The following is a 19,521-nucleotide window of genomic DNA, read 5'->3' on the forward strand; positions in this document are numbered from 1 at the left end:
AGCCGCTCCTACGGGGCCTCGCCGCCCCCCATTACCAGGCTGGAGGGCACCTCCCAGTAGGATCCGGCACCCCGGAGGGCTTCAGCGAGCTCCCGAAGAAACCAGGGCGGCGGGGAGAGCGAGACCCGCGCCTCGGGCTCCAGGGAGGGAAAGAAAGCTACAGAAAGCCGGAGCGGGGCTGCGCTTCACGCTGAAGTTTCCCTTTTGAATCGTCTGGAGTTGTAAGTGGTTTCTGATTGAACACAGCTGTCTAGCTGCTCCGTGCGCGGAGAAGGCGGGGCCAGAAAGAGAAAAGAGGCGGGGGGGGGGGGTGCGGGGAGGAGGCCGAGTAGAGGGGACCTTGCCGGGAGAGCAGGCATCCTTCCAGCTCTCTGCGATAGTAATTACAGGACCCAAGTCCAGGAGGAAGAGAAGAAACAGAAAAGGCCACCTGAGTATTTGTGCAGAATTTTTTTTTTCAAAATTCCTCCTAGAAGCCCCTTTCCATGATCTAATAAGGTCAAGACAAATCTGACCACTTGTACATCAGGCAGCGCTGTGCACTTCTCATGGCACATTAAGATTTTACAAGAGTGTAGGACGGTCATTTTCCCCTGATCTGTCTAAAGTCAACACCGAGGGTGTAAATTCACTGTGACACTCCCTCTCTGTCGCTGGGGCAGATTACATTTTCTGCATGTCGATAATAAAGATGAAGATGCCCCATTCCTTGAGGTATAAAATAGGCTTAAATTTTCCATCCTCCCCAACGCTAGACTGTCCTTTTAAATGTTACATTCTCCATCCTCTTCAACCCCCATACCCTCCTTAAAAATCTCACTGCTCATCTGAGCAGAGCTAGGTCCGTATTTCTGGGGTTTGGAGTATGAATCAGAAAAGATTCAATGGACTGTTATATCCAGTAGACTGGTGGAATCAGAACTCCCCTCAGTTTTGAGTTTCCCTGAAGTAAAAGCATCCCTGTGTAGGGAGGTGACAGGGAAGGGATTTTTCTCCCCTTAAAGGTTAAAGTCCCTCTGAACTTGAAATACACTGAAAAAATGTTCTGATCCTTCCAACAGTAGGTCTGCAGGATTGCTTAAGAGGCCGCATCAGTCTCTTTCTACACAATGGGAACAAAATGTCTCCATCTCCAGTGACAGACTTGGCATTTCCTAGAGCCTTCTATGAAAAAGCCATTGTATTGTTAATTTCCAAGGTCTTTTTTTTTTTTTCAACTCAAATAGGATGTTTATTTTGCTCTTTAAGAAGGAGCAAAGAGCTTGACCATTTGCATTTATCTTCTTACCCAGCTGCCTTCCTGGTGAGTTCATTCATTGCCTGATAGAGGCACTATTGGGATAAAAAAAAGTTTGCTGCTTTGGGGGAGCATTGGGTCCCAAGTTTCGGGGCACTGCCAGACTAGAGCACATTGGGAGAAGCTCTTCTGCATGGGGAGAGGCTAGGAAGCCACATTTATTTTTCTTATTTACTCATTAAAACCTATTGAGAACTGGGGTGCCTGGCTGACTCAGTGGAGCATGTAACTCTTGATCTCCGGGTTGTAAGTTCAAGCCCTGTGTTGGGTGTAGACATTACTTAAAAATAAAATCTTTAAAAATCATTTAAAAAAAAAAACCCTATTGAGAACTGAATGTGTGTTTGAAGATGGAGATGGTGGTGAAAGACTATAAAAATATAAAGGAGACTCAAACACTAGCCCTGCCCATAAGGTGTTTATAGTGTCATAAAACATAAAGAACATAAATAACAGTTCTGGATAGAAAATGAAACTTACCATGAAAGCAACACAAATGAAGATCTAGTGCAGTTCAGGGGAGGAAATAGGATTTTGGCTGGACTGAGTTGGAGAACTGTGAAAGAATCTTAGGCAGCATGTGAGTTGATCTCTGGAGGGCGAAGTCCAGCAAAGATGGGGAGTAAGGTGAAGGTACCCCAGACAGAGGGACCATGTGAAAGAAAATATGGATGCAGGATGGAATGTGCCAGGCGTGTGACAGGAATGGCAGGTGTTCTATTTTGGAGTGGAACCTGGATTAGGTAAGTGAGTTACAGCCAGATCATGAACAGTTTTGAGTGACAGGCTAAAGGAATGGGACTATGATAGGCAATGGAGATCCACTAAGGGTTTCTGAGCACAGAAATAATAGGATCAGAGCTTTGCTTTGAGACATTCCAGTGGATTTGTACCACACTCGTGAGCAACTCACATGAATTCAAATAGACTAGTGTTGAGTGTGCTTCTGGTGTTTAAAGAAACATTTTTCATACTAGATGGCCCCTAAAACCAAGCAGATGACTTCATCTGGTGTTCAACCAAAAGAAAATGGTCTGTTCCAAGACTGAAGGAAAAATTGGCAGTGTTGAACTTATTAAGAAGCAGTATGACTGCAGATTCTACTTTATGGACAATATAAGGCATTTTCAAGAGGAAAGTTGAATATATGGAATTTTCTTCTTAAATAGTGACTTGAATACTTAACCACCACAGAAGATGCAACTCCATGACAATCTGGCAACAGAGAATGTAAGTTGAAAGTGGGACCTGGACATGCCAATGAGACTATCCCAGTAGGTCCAGCAAGAGGCTACAAAGGCCTGAATTAAGTTGGAGCAATGGAAATGGATGGGAGGGGACAGATGGAAGAGATTCTATAGGAAAAGAGTAGACAGGGGCACCTGGGTGGCTCAGTCAGTTGAGCATCCAACTCTTGATTTCAGCTCAGGTCATGATCCCACAGTCATGGGATTGAGCCCCACATCAGGCTCCATGCTGATCATGTGGAGCCTGCTTCGGATTCTCTCTGTCCCCCCCCTCTGTCTCTGCCCATCCCCTGCTCATGCACACTTGCACATGCATTTACACGTGCTCTCTCTCAAAATAAATAAAACTTAAAATAAAAATTTTTTAAAGACTCTCTCTCTTTCTCCCTCTACCCGTCTCCCTTGCTCTATTCTCACTCTCTCTAAAAATAAAACAAATAGGCGTGTCTTTCCTGACAGCTCAGAGCCTGGAGCCTGTTTCGGATTCTGTCTCCCTCTCTCTCTGCCCCTCCCTCCCTCATGTTCTGTCTCCCTGTCTCTCAAAACTAAATAAACATTAAAAAATGTTTAATTAGGTAAATAAATAAATAAGGAAGAAAGTAGACAGAGACTGTGGTGGAAGGAGGAGATCTGAAATGTGACTTGTAGATCTACAATGTGGCTGAGTGTGGTTTCAGGCAATGTCCTCAACAAAAACAGGGATTCCAAAGAAGGAATAGGTTAGGGAGGAAACTATGTTTGAGATATCATAAGTTTGAAGTGACAACTGGATATTCAAGGGGAGCTGTTCAGCCAGAAGCTTGCAGGGGAGCTACAGGGATAAATCAGGGTTGAGATGGAGATGAAGGTTTGGGGTTACCCCTATTAAAACAATAAATAAAACCGTGAAATCAAGTAAGGTTGCCAAGGAAGAAAAGACAGGGAAAAGAGGTCTGAGGACATTCATTATCTTAAGGAAGGTCTTTTCATGGAAGGTAAAAAAAAAAAAAAAGAGGAACCGGCAGGGAAGGCCAGTTAGCAGAACTAGGGAGATAACCAGAAACTCTGGTCTGGGAGTCTAAGGGAGATGTTGTCAAGGCAAGAGGGCAGCATCTATATTATAAGCTACAGAGAGAGCAGAAGCCTGAAAACTGATAAAGGAGCACTTCAAAGACATTAATGTCCATCGAAGAGAAATTTCTACAAAGCTAAGGAGACGGAATGCAGATTACCAGAGCAAATGAAAAGGACCTGTGATGAGTAACCGTGTACTACTCTTTCCATAAATTTGATGCTGACAGGAACTCGGCAGATGGCATAATTTCTTAGAGTAGGTAAGCAGTACTGAGTAGAGGATAGGAGGGGCATATGTGAAGTCTGGAGATACAGAGAGAGAAGGCGGATGGACCAAAGTTCCTGAGAAGGGAGGGAAGGACAGAGCCAAGGACCATGAGATTAGCTTTGGATAGGCTTGAGGAGGCAGAGGATTCTGATGCTTCTTCCCAGGAGAGCAGTAAGGGTTGAGAGAGCTGGAGACTTTACAGACTAGTAGCAAGAAGACTTCAGACATACATACTAACTAATAGCACTTATTGAAGAGCCATCCAACTTCCCTCTGTGTGATTGTGGAGGGGGTAATGAAGACTAATAACTTGTAATTAAATTTGACTTTAAGGAAAGGAAGACCTGTCGATGCAAGAATAGAATAGTCGTGACCTTGACCTCTGAAATTGTTCAAGAACGGGGGAAGGCTGGTGGGACACACTGAAAGTCATTCGAATGTGGAGAACGGTTTCATGCAATGAGCTTTTCTCAATCTAAGATTCCATGAAATGAAGTGTTTTTTTGTTTTGTTTTGTTTTTTGCTATCATTTAAACATTTTGTTATTTTTCTTAACCTGTTAGTCTAGTCAGAAATCAAGCTGGGAATCTCTACCATCAAGAAAGCTAAAGATAAGTGCTGTACACAAGATGTCAACTGGGTCAACATCCTAAGTACCTGAGAAATGCAAGGAGCAGCCCAGCATGTCATCTCAGCACACCGGAGGGGAATAAAGCCCCAAATGCATTTCCAGTATAATAAGAGAAAGGTCTCAAGGTTAGCACTCACCATAGTTTACCAAGTATATAACTGAATGCCTACAAATCCTTCCACATTGTGGCCACCTCAACGTGATACCTCTAGAAGAGCTTCTCCAAGTTCTGCTTCAGCAGAGAGTCGGCTCCAGTCAGGTGTGGGTAGGAGGTGGCAGAGGTGTTTATCAGCATCAGAGAGCAGGGCTGGGAGGAGCAGGAAAACCTGCTTTCTAATGGGGCAAGACCCTGAGTTCCCTTCCTTCCTGGGCCTTGTCTTCCCTAAAGGCTAATCTCTTCCCATCTGGTCTCTGGGATAAGAGGCAGCCACAGCCCTAGGAAAGTTTCTGGGAAAGCAGAGGTTGCCGTTTGCAGGAGTGGATGGGACTGTGTGCTGATCACACACTGTAGCCACACTGGCTTTCTGCTGTTGGGGGCAGTCTGACCCCTCTATGTATGGCTGCTGACCTTGGTGAGTTTCTATACAGTAGGGATAATATTCTGGGTCTTGTCTGTACTCTCTACTGGTAATGAATATCAGATTAATCAAAGAAACCTTAGGCAAAGATCTTGAACCTCCAGCATTAAGGAAATTGACTGAAACTTGGGGGCTGGCTAACCTGAGCCCTCTGTCTCTACCCCCGGGTATCCAAACCACCCTTGCTTGCATAGCAGTCCTCTGTGCTGGGTCAGGCTTGTCCTCCTCCAGCCCACACAAGAACCCAAACTCCAAAACTGTCCCGTGCCCCCTTGAGTCACTCAACCCAAACACAACAGTTGATACCTCAGATTTTAAGAAGAAAGCAGTAGTTAAGCTAATTCACACAAAGGTGAAAAATACATCCTAATCTTCTCAACCAAGCCCAAAGCATTTGCATTGGAGAAAGAGAATGCTTTTTAATGATGCTAAAAGGTGGGATTTCTTGAAAAAGAAAGTTACTTTTCAGGGGAAAGGGAGATTTCAGATCTGTGGGGATTCAGGAAGTCCCAAACCCCTAATTCCTTGAGGGTCATAAAAGTCAAACTGTACACTCAAAAGAATTTCCTGCCCTAAATCTTTAAGCCTACCCCACTGTCCCACCCTCATGACTCCAGAAATGCTCTCCATAACCCAACTCCTATGGCCCCCCTGCTCAATCACCAAGCCAGCTTTTCTCTCAGGCACTGGGCCAGGCGTGAGTCCCAGGTTGGGAACCTCCAGACAGCTTTGATGGCCTGCCTCATCACAGACCTCATTTGCTCCAGGTGCCACAACATAAAGAATTCGGAGAGCATTGCACTGGACAGTCTTTGTCTTGGTCTCCGTGCCCTCAGAGAACAACATTAAAAAATTGGAGGAAATCCTATAATCACCTAGCTCCGCCCTGCATCCCACTTACCTAGATGACGATATGCAGAGTCAGCAAGTTTGTGTTCATTCAAAAAAAGAAAAACATCCACTATGTGCCAGACATGGTGCTATGCCTTGGGATTTAGCAGTATATGGGGCAGAAAAAAAATCCTTGCTTGGTGGAAAATGATTATAAACAAAGAATACAGCTTGTGATGGGTGTTATCAAGGAATTAAACAGGAGCTGTGATGATGGAGAGCAGGCCCATTAAACGAAGCAATCAGAGATGGTCTCAATGAGGAGATGACATTTCAGCATGAAGGTCAAGAAGGAACCAACTAGGCAGAAAGTGGGAGAAGACCAAGCAGTGGGAGCAGCAAGCGCAAAAATTCAGGGGCAAGAAAGGACTTGACTTTTCCAATAAATTTCAATAAACTTCAAGTCTGTTATTTAATTTTAAATATTGAGAAAAAGTAGTGTGAAGGAACATGATGAAAAAGATGATGGAGGAAACAGACCATGCAGAGTATGTGTAGGCCATAGATTTCATTCTGTGTACATGAAGATGCCACAGGAAGACTAAGTGGGGCAGAGACATGTTCCAATTTACATTTTTAAAAGGTAAATCTATTCCTATACAAACTTTACCACTGGGCAACCTAAAAAATAGACAAAAGAAAGTTCTTGCTTTATAGAAGTATTCCTTTTTTTAATGTTTTATTTTACTTATTTTGAGAGAGAGAGAGAGAGAGAAAGAATGTGTGTGCACACGTGATTGGGGTAGAGGGCGGAGAGACAAGAGAGAGAATCCCAAGCAGGCTCCATACTGTCAGAGCAGAGCCGAACATGGGGCTCGATCCCACGACCCTGGGATTATGACCTGAGCTGAAATCAAGAGTCGGACCCTTAGTCGACTAAGCCACCCAGGCGTCCCCTAGAAGTATTCCTGTGAATAAGTGAAGAATTGATTGAAATGGAATATCCCTATTTTACAGCCACTAAAGAATTGATAGATTTAGGTATAAAGCACATCTACTAACATCACAAAACGACATAACACCACCACACACATGACTTCTGATGGAAGAATACACCTATGAGGACATCTCAGCAGTGTTTAACATGAGGAAACATGTTAAATTAACCACAGGGTGCAGACTCTACAGGACAAACAATCTGTGTTCTTCAAATAAATTGCAAGGGGAATAAACACAAGTGAACAAGTAAAATATTAATGGAAGGGGAAACCTATAGACATATCAGCCAATTATAATGTGTGGTCCTCACTGGGATCTTGAGTCAAACAACCTGACTGTAAAAAATGAAGATATTTATGAGACATTCAGAAACAATACTTTTCAGATATTTGATGATTTTAAAAGTTACTTTTTAGATGTGTTGATGGTCTTAAGGTTATCCTTAAAAAGAGTCGTTACCTTGTGTAGTTATATATTGAAATATTTAGGTGTGAAATGACACAATGTCTTGGATTTGTGTCAAAATACTAGAGGAAAAAAAAATACGAGAGGAGACAAGGATATAGGTGGGGTTTTCAGTGAAACAGACTGACATGTCCTTTGGTTTTGGAGATTACTGGTGACCTTGAGAGAAGCAATTTCATTGAATGGTGGAGAGAGATAGAAACTAGATTTGTGTGGACTGAATAGTGACTAGGAAGGAAAATGTTGAGAGAGCACAGGGAGAGAACTTTTAACAAGCTTATTGCCCAAAGTCTCACTATTACTGAACTATCAGATGAGATCTTGAACCAAAATCGTAACTTCTACTTCTGAGCTTTTCTCTCCCTGCATGAGGCTCCTTCAGTCAAGTTATCCTGGAATCCGTTCTTGGCCAGGATTAGAAACTCTGAGTTGTTACCATGGTGGATCTCTCCCTAAACTGGTACTTGAAGTCTGTTTCGTCATGCTGGGTCCTCACCTTTTTGTTTATGAAATCAGTCACATTGTTTTTAGACCCAGTGACTTACTGCTGTGAAATAGATGGAATGCAGTAGATAATTTGGTTTGTCTGTGTTTAAAAATCTGCTAAGAAAAGAAATACTTGAAAACTATTTCCAGATTAAATCTCACACATAGAACACACAAACCCAGCCTTTTCCAATGGCAAATGCAACTCAAGAGAAGAAAGCACCCCTGTGGTGTTTGTCTGTCTCTTTAACTGCATTCATGGTCTGCCTCACACCCAGACTAGGCATTCAAATAACCCAGAATCGTTTGGCATAGACACCCCTGACATTATTAGTGGGGAAATCCTAGCTAAGATTCACCGCCTTATGCAAGCATCATGTGATGCTTCAAAAACCTCTTTGCCATCTGATAAGATATTTTGGAGCCCAATAAGTATCTATGTCATCTTGCCTTAAATATTCAAAGTATCTTTCCAAATCTTTCTCATTTGTTGTCCAAATGTCTTTAAAATATATAAGGTTCTTCATAGAAAGGAAAATATAATCAGTGGAGATTAGGGATTTGGAAATCCAAAGGAGTTTAAAAAGTGTGGGGGGGCGGGGGTGCGGGAGGCTAAATCTTCCCAGGAGTACTTGCATATGGTCAATCTCCTGGAGAGGAAAAGGAAAAAAATAGATATTAAATAGATGCATGAAAATAGATGTAGTAAAATTGGAGAGCATGCTGAAATTAAATGAATTCCAAATGCCTGCCACTGTTATTTGTAGGGCTCTTTGGGAGGCTAAAACAGCATTATTCCATTACTCTCTTTTAGCTAGAATATGCTACAGGAGTTGCCCAAAAGGAGTAGAGAAATAATTAATCTAATATGCCTCATAGACCTAATGACAAAAGAGGCAATTCACTTGGCATCATACCAAGCTGATGGGTGAAGAAGGAAGATCTCGGGCATAGGCAGGGAAAGTCATTCCCAGACTTTGAGTCCACAAGTGCCAATGGATGGGCTGCTATGGAAGAGATCTCCCACAGGGACAAGCCAAGGCATGAGGAGCAGGCTCCTGCCCATTCCTCCCAGCCCTCCTCAGTTGTTCTGCATGATTTGACACATGAGCTCAAACTCTCCCTTCCAAGCAAATGCTGTGTGATCAGCAACTCTAGCCTTGACCCTTGCTTGTGCTCCAGTTAATGTTTTTTCAGGTAACTACCAGATACTTTCATTAAGTCTTGCCATCACCACCATAAAGCCTGTCTAAAACTGAGCTTGTCATGTTCCACCAAAAACCAGCTTTAATTTTCAGCTTGCAAATTTCTGTTAGTGGAATCAGAGTTTCCAGTCTAGAAACATTGGAGTCATTTTCAGCCCCCTCCTCCGTCATCTCCTCTGCCAGTCATTTAGGCCTTTCTCTCCACTTGGTCTCCATTTGTACTGTTAGCAGCATCTTCCAGGCCTTGTCTCTTTATATTTTAGTAACTATAACTTAGCAATATGACTCAACTCCAAATCATTCTGCATATTCTAGCCCAGCTATTTTTCTCCAAAATACAGCTTTCGATCATATCATTGCACAAGTAAATCTTTTTTTTAGATATTTTTATATGCTTTGTTGAGATATAATCCACACAACATAAAATTCACTTTTTAATGTGTACATTTCAGTGATTCTCAGTATATTTGCAGAGTTGCACAACCATTACCACTATCTAATGGCTGTGTCAATATTAGAGAACAGAAGCAGTTTGGGTCCAGTTGGTAAATAACCATCGACCCAAATCAGAGGGTGCCCACTCCCTAACCAGTCACTGCCCAGGCTACCCCAATTCCTATCTCCAGAAACTCCCAGAACTTTCTATAGTTCAGCTGCCATCAGACTAACAGCTGGCACAATCAAGGACTCTTGGACCTTCCTCCATTACTGTGGCTACTCCCTGGTATCAAGTATTTCGTAAATCACCCCCGGAGAAAAGAGGTATTATTTCTTACATGAAGACAGAATCAAGGAATGCTTTTCTTTATTAAAGGTACGCAGTTACATGGTTCGGTTAAATCATCCTCATACTCGCACAGAATTTCCTTACAGCATGTGAACCCATCTTCCCCAGCGCCTTTACCACTCTCCAAATATGAAACCCTTTTAAGGTTCCATATTCTTTACAATGCCAATCCATCTTTGCTTTCCAGCTCAAGTTCCTTTCTGTTTGTGTCTCATACCCCCAGGATCTTTTTAGGTTTCATATTCCTGAATTAACCAAAATATTTGGCTTATTTTCTCAGTTATTAGGAACAAAGCCATTTGAATGCACCGTCAGCCTCCTCTTGGCCCTTCAGAGTCTGTTTTGTGAAAGTCTGTGGCATATGAGGAAGTGTGCACAGGCCACTATCCAAACTAACAAAAGCTACCCTGTTTTTCCTTCATATCCCAAATATTAAGTTTTCGCCCTCTTTCTTCATACAACTCATGTTTAAATCTTTTCATTTGAAATTATTTTTCAAACACCTTCCATTACTGGCAACAAGGATAAAGAGAGAGAAATGTATCTCATGGGAAATAAAAGCTAGCCCCAAGAGGCAAACAGCTGTCATTTAGGTGAATTTGGAAATTTGAAGAACAAGAAATGGAAAACAATTTTGAACTAATTTCTTTTACTTTTCTTAAGGTAGGAACCTCCTCAAAAGTGATCATTCCTCCAGATTTTTGAGACAACAGTATCAGATTGATGCCTTTTCAGATGTAGCCTTGCCTTCCTTCATTCAAGAAATATTTATCAACTACTATGTGCCAAGCATCTTGTTAGGGACTAGGGATGTAATGATGAATAAAAAGACATACCATCATTGCCTTCCACTGATCCTAGAATCATATTGTGGGAGGACACCAAGATGCCCCCAACCTTCACAACTCCTTGTCAACATGTCCTTGTCTGTAACTTTGCAGTGCCCTCCCACTCTGATTCTGGACTTGTCCGCGTGACTTACTTTGGCCAGTAGAATGAGCCAGAGGTAATGGTGTACCTGTGCTGCCTCAAGAGCCTTTCATGTGTCCTCCTGAACATCTGCCACTAACATGAGAGCGTGCCTGGGCCATTCTAGAGGATGAGAGACACAGGGAGCCGATGCCCCAGTCTTCAATCAGCAGTCAGCCAGCTCATCCTCAGATATATGGGTTAGCCCAGCCTCTCCAACCAAGATCAACAGTTGCCCTGCCAACCTGCAGCTGACCCCAAATACATGAGCCATAAACACTTACTGTTGAGTGCTACTGAGATTTTGTGGTGTTTTATCACACAGCATATGTGGCAACAGATTACTGCTACATTACTTAACCATAAAAAGGAAACACAAAATTAGAAGCTGCAGTGTGTGCTCTGAAGGGCAGGAGTATAGAAACACGAGAGTACATGAAAGCTACATCTAGCCTACAATAGTGGAGAGGGGAAGGTCAAAGAACACTTCTTTAAGGAAGAGATGTGTGGGCTAAGATCTAAAGGATGTACAGAAGTTAACTAGGTAAAAAACGGGAGAAAGAGTTATTTAGGTCACTGGAACAGCATGTGCAAAGGCTTTGTAGGGAAGGAATACAGGCAGTGAGTTACTAATAAGGCCAGCAGGGGCGCCTAGGTGGCTCAGTCGGTTAAGTGTCTGACTTTGGCTCAGGTGAGTTAGAACCTGTGCTGACAGCTCAGAGCTTGGAGCCTGCTTCAGATCCTGTGTCTCCCTCTCTCTCTGCCCCTCCCCTGCTCACACTTTGTCTCTCTCTCAAAAATAAATAAACATTAAAAAAATAATAATTAAAAAAAAGGCCAGTGTTGGGGTGCCTGGGTGGCTCAGTCGACTAAACATCCGACTCTTGATTTCAGCTCAGGTCATGATCTCACAGTTTATGGGACTGAGCCCGAGTTGGGCTCTCAGCTAACAGCATCATGCCTCATTGGGATTCTCTCTCTCCCTCCTCTCTGCCTCTCCCCCACTCACTCTCTCTCTTTCTCTCTCTCAATAATGAAAAATGAAAAATAAAAGCATAGAGAAGGAACATCAAAGTCTGCGAGGGCCAAATTACACACTGGAAGAAAAATGGGTTTGGGGAAATTAGAGCTCCTATTCCGGCGTAAGAGTTTTTGTCCTATCTGACCCTGGTGGGTGAGTGTGCAGCTGGGCTGGAGACATAGGAGAAATAGGCAAATAACAGGAATGTCCCAGGGCACCTTCCTCTGTGGAAGTGTGTCTCCTAATCCAGAAGTCACAGGTCAGTATCAGCACTCAGCTATTTTCTTAGGTTCCTGTTGTTTTGGGGTGTTTTTCGTGCATCCTTTAGTGGAAATCATAGTCCGAGAAGATATCTGAATTCAAAATAGATATTGTACGCTCTCTCAAAGCTCCTGGAGAGGCCATATAAGAATCTGCCATTTTATAGGCAAAATGGTAGAATAAAATCAAAAGGTCATGGGGTTTCACTTTGCCTTTATTGGCCTTTAAAAATGATAGGCATACATGGGGCACCTGGGTGGCGCAGTCGGTTAAGCATCCGACTTCAGCCAGGTCACGATCTCGCGGTCCGCGAGTTCAAGCCCCGTGTCAGGCTCTGGGCTGATGGCTCAGAGCCTGGAGCCTGCTTCTAATTCTGTGTCTCCCTCTCTGTCTGCCCCTCCCCCGTTCATGCTCTGTCTCTCTCTGTCCCAAAAATAAATAAACGTTGAAAAAAAAATTTAAAAAAAAAAATGATAGGCATACAAAAGCTCATTTTTCCAATTACAATATGGTTGGACTTGTGAGTCAGGGTTGGAGAACTTAGCCCTCTGTTTTAGAGATTTTTATGGGGATGCTATTTTCCTGCCAGTCCTGAGGTGTTTGTACTAGAAAGGGGGCACACGAGCACCATTACTGCGGTCTCACCTGAGAGAGGTGTTTTGCTCAACTCCGCACAGCATGCAGCCAGTGTGATATGGACCAAGAAAGAGCCTTGCTGGGGCTCCACTGGGCCACAATGTTCATTTCGGCAGGTCAGCTGAGGTTCAGCAGGACCTTCTCATTTCTCGTCCAAGGATCTGGATCATTCAGGGCCTTGGACTCTGGCCTCTGATTTGCATACTCTGTTTGCAGATTTAATCTGCCCGGGAGCTTTGTTCTCAAGCAACAAGAAAGGATTTTTTTAAGGAAATGCATTATAAGCTCTATTTAGTATTCATGTTCTCCGCAAATAAAGTTGGTGATTTTTTACTACTGGATGAGGTTCTTTTAAGGTGAGGATTATAAGATGTTAAATTATAAATCCCAAATTTAGTGCCGTGCTCTCATGCACATATCCTCATGCCTGCTAGGAAATCCCCAAATTCCTAACAACAGCCACATCAGTGAGCTCTTCTTCAACAGTAGTTCCCAAAGCTCTGTCTCTTTTATTGATAGAATTTGCATAGTCTCCATATACTGAGCACAGTCATTTATCTAGTGGGGGCTCAACAACTTGCAGGTATTAGATTGAACCTGATGGGACTGACAATGTTCATAGAACATAAATGGTAAACAGCATGATTTTTAAACAGTTCAACTTAATACTAAGTTCTGTGGCACAAAGCCAGTTTAGAAAGTCTAGTTTGAATTGTTATGTAAATAATCTTAATAGCATCCAGAGAGGTCAAATGCTCTTCATTTGACCTTTTTTTTTTTTTTTTTTTTAATGACAGCAAAAGATTGGGATGAATGGATTATTTCTCCTTACAAAGTACCCAGACGCTGCTGGACACAAAGTAGACTCTCAAGAGATGTTTCTTTTAATAAGTAGGAGAATCTACTTCACATTAATCATATTCAAAATTGAAAGACTATACAGATAACTTGAGAATATTGCTTAAACTCCTTTGTATTGCTAACTGAATTAAAATAACTATTACAAATAATAAGAACAAGGGAAAAATAAATTTAAAGGCCACATCTGCTAGCAAAGCCAACTACCTATTCTTGACGGAAATGAATTCTCATAAGAGTTGCATGTTCTCCTAGAGCTCGTTAATATTTCTGTCATGATCCAGTAAGTTCTGGAGTGAGAGAAACTACATTTCACACAGCCCACGTGAGCCCTGGCACATCTAATCTGCAACCTCCACTTTTAATTTACATCTGGAAAATGAATGAATGAGCCACTACAGGGACATTAAAGGCAGGGTCACACAAACACAGTGCATCATCTTATTACACCTGCTGCCCAGCTCTGCACAAATAAACTCCGTTTTATGTGCTGGCTTTGTATCTAAGAGGGGAAACCAAACTGCTCTCCCATCCTGGGGCAGACATACAAAATCCTTCAGCTAACACAACACTCAGTCCAACCCACTGACTTGGTCCTATGTATATCTGTATTTCTAAAACCAAGTTTTCATTTTAATAACATTCTTTTATAACTTAAGCAAAGCAAAATGGAAACAACACTGGAACAGATGCAGAAGTCTAATAAGAACGTCTTCTCGGACAAAGCTATTTTAATGAAAGCGACATTCTGTGCAACCTCCCTGATTCCTCCTCGTGTTCAACCACCCAAATTAGATTCACTTCATTGGCTGTTTTCATCAGGTTTCACAACACTGAGGACTATCCAAAAGAAATAAAAGGTGAGCATTTTCCTTAAAGCAGGATGCTAGGTTTTGAACACAAACATTCACATTAAGTGAAGGAACTTGATTAAGCCCACAATTCAAGATGATGATGAACCGAATGCTGGAACTCAGCTGCCTGACACACTTTAGCATATGAATTAAATTTTCTGTTAGCTAACTCACTTAAAAAAAAAAAAACAAAAAACAAAAAACAACTGTATTTAACATCTCCCTTCAGGGAACTGGCCATATGTGGAATTAACAGACTCTTGGGTCCACATGGGACTTGGGTTGCAATTTCTGAGTTTGCTGGGAAAGTGAGTTTATTACATTGTATTAAAATGGACACTGGGAGATTTATTTGAGCATATGACACTCTAATAGGGATGTCTACTTAATCAGATGTGCCATCACTCAAATATATACAGGTGTACCGGCAGTTGTTTAATGAGTGATCACACCAAAAAGGGATGTAGATGGCCAGATGCTAAAGAAGGCACTTCAAATAAGGAGGCGAGTGCATGTGGTGATGATAGGGAAAGAGCTGTCATGATGTACGACATGGATCTTCCTAAATACATTCACAACTCTGTAGCAAAATGTTTTCCATAAAAACTTCATTCCACAAATAGAATTAAAAAAATGGAATTGTAGCATATGGCCATGTAAATTGTACATGCAATCCACATGTCTTCAACAATGCCAGTGCCGATGGGCTCATGAAGATGCAAACGGGGAAGGGCATACTATGGAGTTGGCGACCTCACAATACCCAGATGTCCCAGAAATTCCAGAGCCATTTTGTGAATATCAAAAGGAAAAACCTGATCAGAATACAATTTCAGCTTTGATCTTTACAGTCTTACAGACTTCAGATGTTACATCGCTTAAATATCATCAGATGCATCAGGAGACTTAAGTGCTTTATAAATCATACAAGGACAAAAGGGAAGCAAATCAATTATGAAGAGGTGGAGGCCAGATGATTTCCAATTATTGATACCGCACTGTAGGGAGATGGCTCAAGATTGATCTGTGAAGGAAATCAGATATAAATGATGAAGTCCTGAAGAGTTTAGTTAGCTGGGGAGGGACTACGTTTTTAGTACATTGATTTTTTTAAAGCACTAGACTACGTACTTTACATAAATGGTAAGTTACTGCCATTTTGAGATAAAGATGACAAAAACTCAAAGATGAAATAATTTCTGCAAAATCACAAAGTAAGTACCCCAATAGATATGTGAACACAAGTATTTACAAGGCTGTCTTCCATGTATCACCTTTGTAACTTTTGCCATACCATGGACCATCTGTGTTATATTATATTTAATACTTTTCTCTAATTCATAGATTTATATTTTTAAATATTTATTTAAAATAAAAAATTTGGGGCGCCTGGGTGGCGCAGTCGGTTAAGCGTCCGACTTCAGCCAGGTCACGATCTCGCGGTCCGTGAGTTCGAGCCCCGCGTCAGGCTCTGGGCTGATGGCTCAGAGCCTGGAGCCTGTTTCCGATTCTGTGTCTCCCTCTCTCTCTGCTCCTCCCCCGTTCATGCTCTGTCTCTCTCTGTCCCAAAAATAAATAAATGTTGAAAAAAAAATAAAATAAAAAATTTATGGGGCGCCTGGCTGGCTCATTCAGTAGAGCATGCAATTCCTGATCTCCCAGTCATGAGTTCAACCCCCATGTTGGGTGTAGAGCTTACTTTAAAAATAATAAAATTAAAATTGTATAATACTATTATTGATAGAAAATAATTATCATTTGCAGAAGGCAACTATAAAAATAAATTCTATCTAAACAGTGTTACCCATCCAAAGCTCTGAACCTGGGGCCTGCCTTTTTCTTATAAGGAGGGCTTATAGGGGTGCCTGGGTGGCTCAGTTGGTGAAGTGTCTGCCTTTGGCTCAGGTCATGATCTGGCAGTTCATGAGTTCGAGGCCCACGTCTGGCTCTGTGCTGACAGCTCAGAGCCTGGAGCCTGCTTCAGATTCTGTGTCTCCCTCTCTCTCTACCCTTACTTCTCTCTCTCTCTCTCTCTCTCTCTCTCTCAAAAGTAAATAAACATTTAAAAAAAATTTTAAATAAGGAGGGCTTGCAAAATTAGGGAGGTATTAAAGACCTCCATGCACCAAAATGAGGCTTTTCTCTTGAGATAAACAGAAGGACTGAAAGAGCACTAAAATGAAATTCTATTTTTCTACTGTGGTATAGTTTTATTTGATGACCGTATGTGCAACATGTGGAGGTACCAACTGGAATTACCCTACCTACTACCTGTGGCATGCTAGCCACACTTTGGGGAATGATGCGTCATTGGATGAGCATTTTTTGCGTTGGAGCAAGGGAAGATAGAAGGGAGTTGATTGCATCTTATCTTTTTCAAATCAAAATTCAACTTGAAATAAACTAATCTCTGCTTCCATATACAATTTGATTAAATTTTTAAAAAGTTTTTATTAAAATTTTTTTCTTTATTTATTTTTGAGAAAGAGAGAGAGACAGAGCACGAGCAGGGGAGGGACAGACAGAGAAGGAGACACAGAATCTGAAACAGGCTCCAGGCTCTGAGCTGTCAGTACAGAGCCTGATGCAGGGCTCGAACTCGGGAATGGTGAGATCATGACCTAAGCTGAAATCGGATACTTAACCGACCGAGCCACCCAGGCACCCCTCAATTAAATTTTATATGTAACAAATCTGAGACCAAACTCAAAATTAAACATAGGGCTGAATTCTTTCAAAATACTGATATTCAACAGGCTTCAAGCACATTGGATCTAGGAACTATTGAGTATCCTTTACCATGGTTCCTGGTTAAACTACTGCAGGACATCATGATAAAAGGCATCACCAGGCCCCTCCGTCTTACAAAACTTGGAGAAGTCAGGCTAGAAGTTCCTCATACCTTGCCTATTCCAGGGCAAACCTGACTCAAAGAGTGGCCACTTGGGGCCCAAAAGTCATTTCTCAGCATCATTTTGTCCTGACCTTCCCATTTCTTTTCTAAACAGTACAGAATGGCAGCATGGCTATTAAAGTACCAAGATTATCACCATCATCACTTCCATATGTCCAACAGAAGATATCTACATCCTTGTTTCTTAAGTATTTTGTTTCCTAATCTTCTGTAATTTGACTCACTAGCATGTTTAACAAGGCATATAAACTTCTGCAAAAACACAGGGGTGCCTGGGTGCCTCAGTCAGTTAAGCATGTGACTTTGGCTCTTATCTTTGGGTAAGATCTCATTGTTCATGAGTTCGAGCCTGGCATCAGGCTCTCTGCTGTCAGTGTGGAGCCCACTTCAGATCCTCTGTCCTGCTGTCTCTCTGTCCCTCCCATGCTTGTGCACTCTCTCTGTCTCTCTCTGTCTCTGTCTCTCTCTCTCTCTCTCTCCTCTCTCTCAAAAACAAACAAACATACAAAAAACCCCCCCACAATATCTTGGCTTTCTGTATTTTTATATGCATGTACTTGTCTTCCCAGAAAAACCCACATTCATAAGTGGACCAAACTTAATATATAATAATATATATACACATACACACACATGCACATACACACATAAGCTGTCTTTAAAAAACTGAATGTCAATAGCAGATATGGCAATAGATCCTAAGTGAGAAATACATTGAAAATGAAAGAAATGCAAATTCAGAATCATGTCAGGAAACAGATTTTCCAATGGTGATAAAATTGTACACGAGACAAGACTATTTAAGAAAATGCACCAGAGTCACTGCAAAAAAAAAAAAGAAAAAGAAAAAAAGTAAATGTCTGGGAGGAACAGAGTACTTACTGGCAAAGAAGCCTGATAACCTATAAGCCTCTACTCGGTCCAAATATTTATATTTCTGGAGAAATACATGTTTATTTTAGCATTAGGAAAGCATACTGCTTACATCTTAAACTTTCCACTAGTCAGTAACTAGTTTGATTATTAACAGAGTTCCCTGACCAAACTATTGCTTCAAAAAAGGTAGTTCCCTCACAGATTACACCCTTCTCTTTGCAGTCCAAGGCTGGACCCAGTCACTGGCATGCGGTTATTGCTGAATGAAACCTCAGTGGTCAAATCAGTATATGGATGAGATCTCGCTCTTAAATATAATTTGGCCAGATTTTGAAAACGTGACAGGAAGCTTGACGTGAACGTCAGTCCTTTTGCTTCTCTGTGGGGTGTGAATATAGCACTAATGACACTTTCTCAAATATTTTTGATGTAATATCCTGTACTTTCATAGTTGACACAATTATATAAACAGCTTTAGGAAATTCAACTGCTCTCATTTTCTAAAGCTAAATTTTTATTTAAGAGAAAAAGCACAGGGGCGCCTGGCTAGCTCAGTCAGCAGAAGCATGCAACTTTTGATCTCAGGGTTGTGAGTTTAGGCCCCACATTGGGCATAAAGCTCACGTAATAAAACACACACACACACACACACACACACACACACACACACAGACATGAAACAATATTTGATCGTACACTTGTGGCTCAGTGGTCATTTTGCTCTGTTTTCATGAAAAACCCTCAGAGCAACTGAAACTGCAAAATATAAAGGAAAGAAAATAAGAATGATAAGCAATTCTCATTTCTACTGAAATCTGAAAATACAGAATGTCTATTTTTAATCTGAAGTCTAGACACTAAACTAGAATATGTCTTTTCATAGCCGAGTTCTAAAAACCAATGTTTCTTTCTAAAATAAAGCAAACATGAAATTTTTTCCAAAAAAAAAAACAATATGGAAAAGAATTATTCTCAGGGTCACATAATTTTAATAACTTTGACCTCAATTATCAAACTTTGGTTTTGGGAACCGAAACCGGTTTACTAATGTGAGGTAAAAACCTAAGTCAGAGCTCAGCCTTCTGGATGTAGGGAGGAACTGCACCAGGCAGGTGCTGAGGCCACATTAGGAAACCCAAGGACAGTGATGTTTTGTAGTTGACGCCTAGAACACATAAAAATATCTTCTTAATTAGAAGCATCTCAATTATTAGAAGATGGGGACTTTTATTCCTGGACTTGATTCCAGAAAAGCATATGCTCCATTTTTGTTAAGTAAAAAGGC

General features: G+C 41.6%; 1 protein-coding gene and 1 long non-coding RNA gene across 5 annotated transcripts in view; one reads left to right on the forward strand and one right to left on the reverse strand.

The window, feature by feature from the left end:
- The window catches only part of MCC (MCC regulator of WNT signaling pathway), a 429,487-nt gene that overhangs the window by 273,386 nt on the left and 136,580 nt on the right, over positions 1 to 19,521 (reverse strand). The window lies entirely within an intron of this gene.
- Positions 111 to 14,347, forward strand: LOC122488010. Of its 4 annotated transcripts, none has more exons than XR_006298549.1 (3): positions 111 to 221; positions 2,275 to 2,527; positions 14,252 to 14,347. It is a non-coding gene; the product is annotated as an uncharacterized LOC122488010 (long non-coding RNA). The 4 variants fall into 4 exon arrangements; XR_006298576.1 differs by lacking the exon at positions 14,252 to 14,347 and adding an exon at positions 10,789 to 10,893; XR_006298538.1 differs by lacking the exon at positions 14,252 to 14,347 and adding an exon at positions 4,429 to 4,659.

This window comes from Prionailurus bengalensis, chromosome A1 (genome assembly GCF_016509475.1).
Source record: "Prionailurus bengalensis isolate Pbe53 chromosome A1, Fcat_Pben_1.1_paternal_pri, whole genome shotgun sequence".
In the NCBI taxonomy this organism is placed as follows: domain Eukaryota; kingdom Metazoa; phylum Chordata; class Mammalia; order Carnivora; family Felidae; genus Prionailurus; species Prionailurus bengalensis.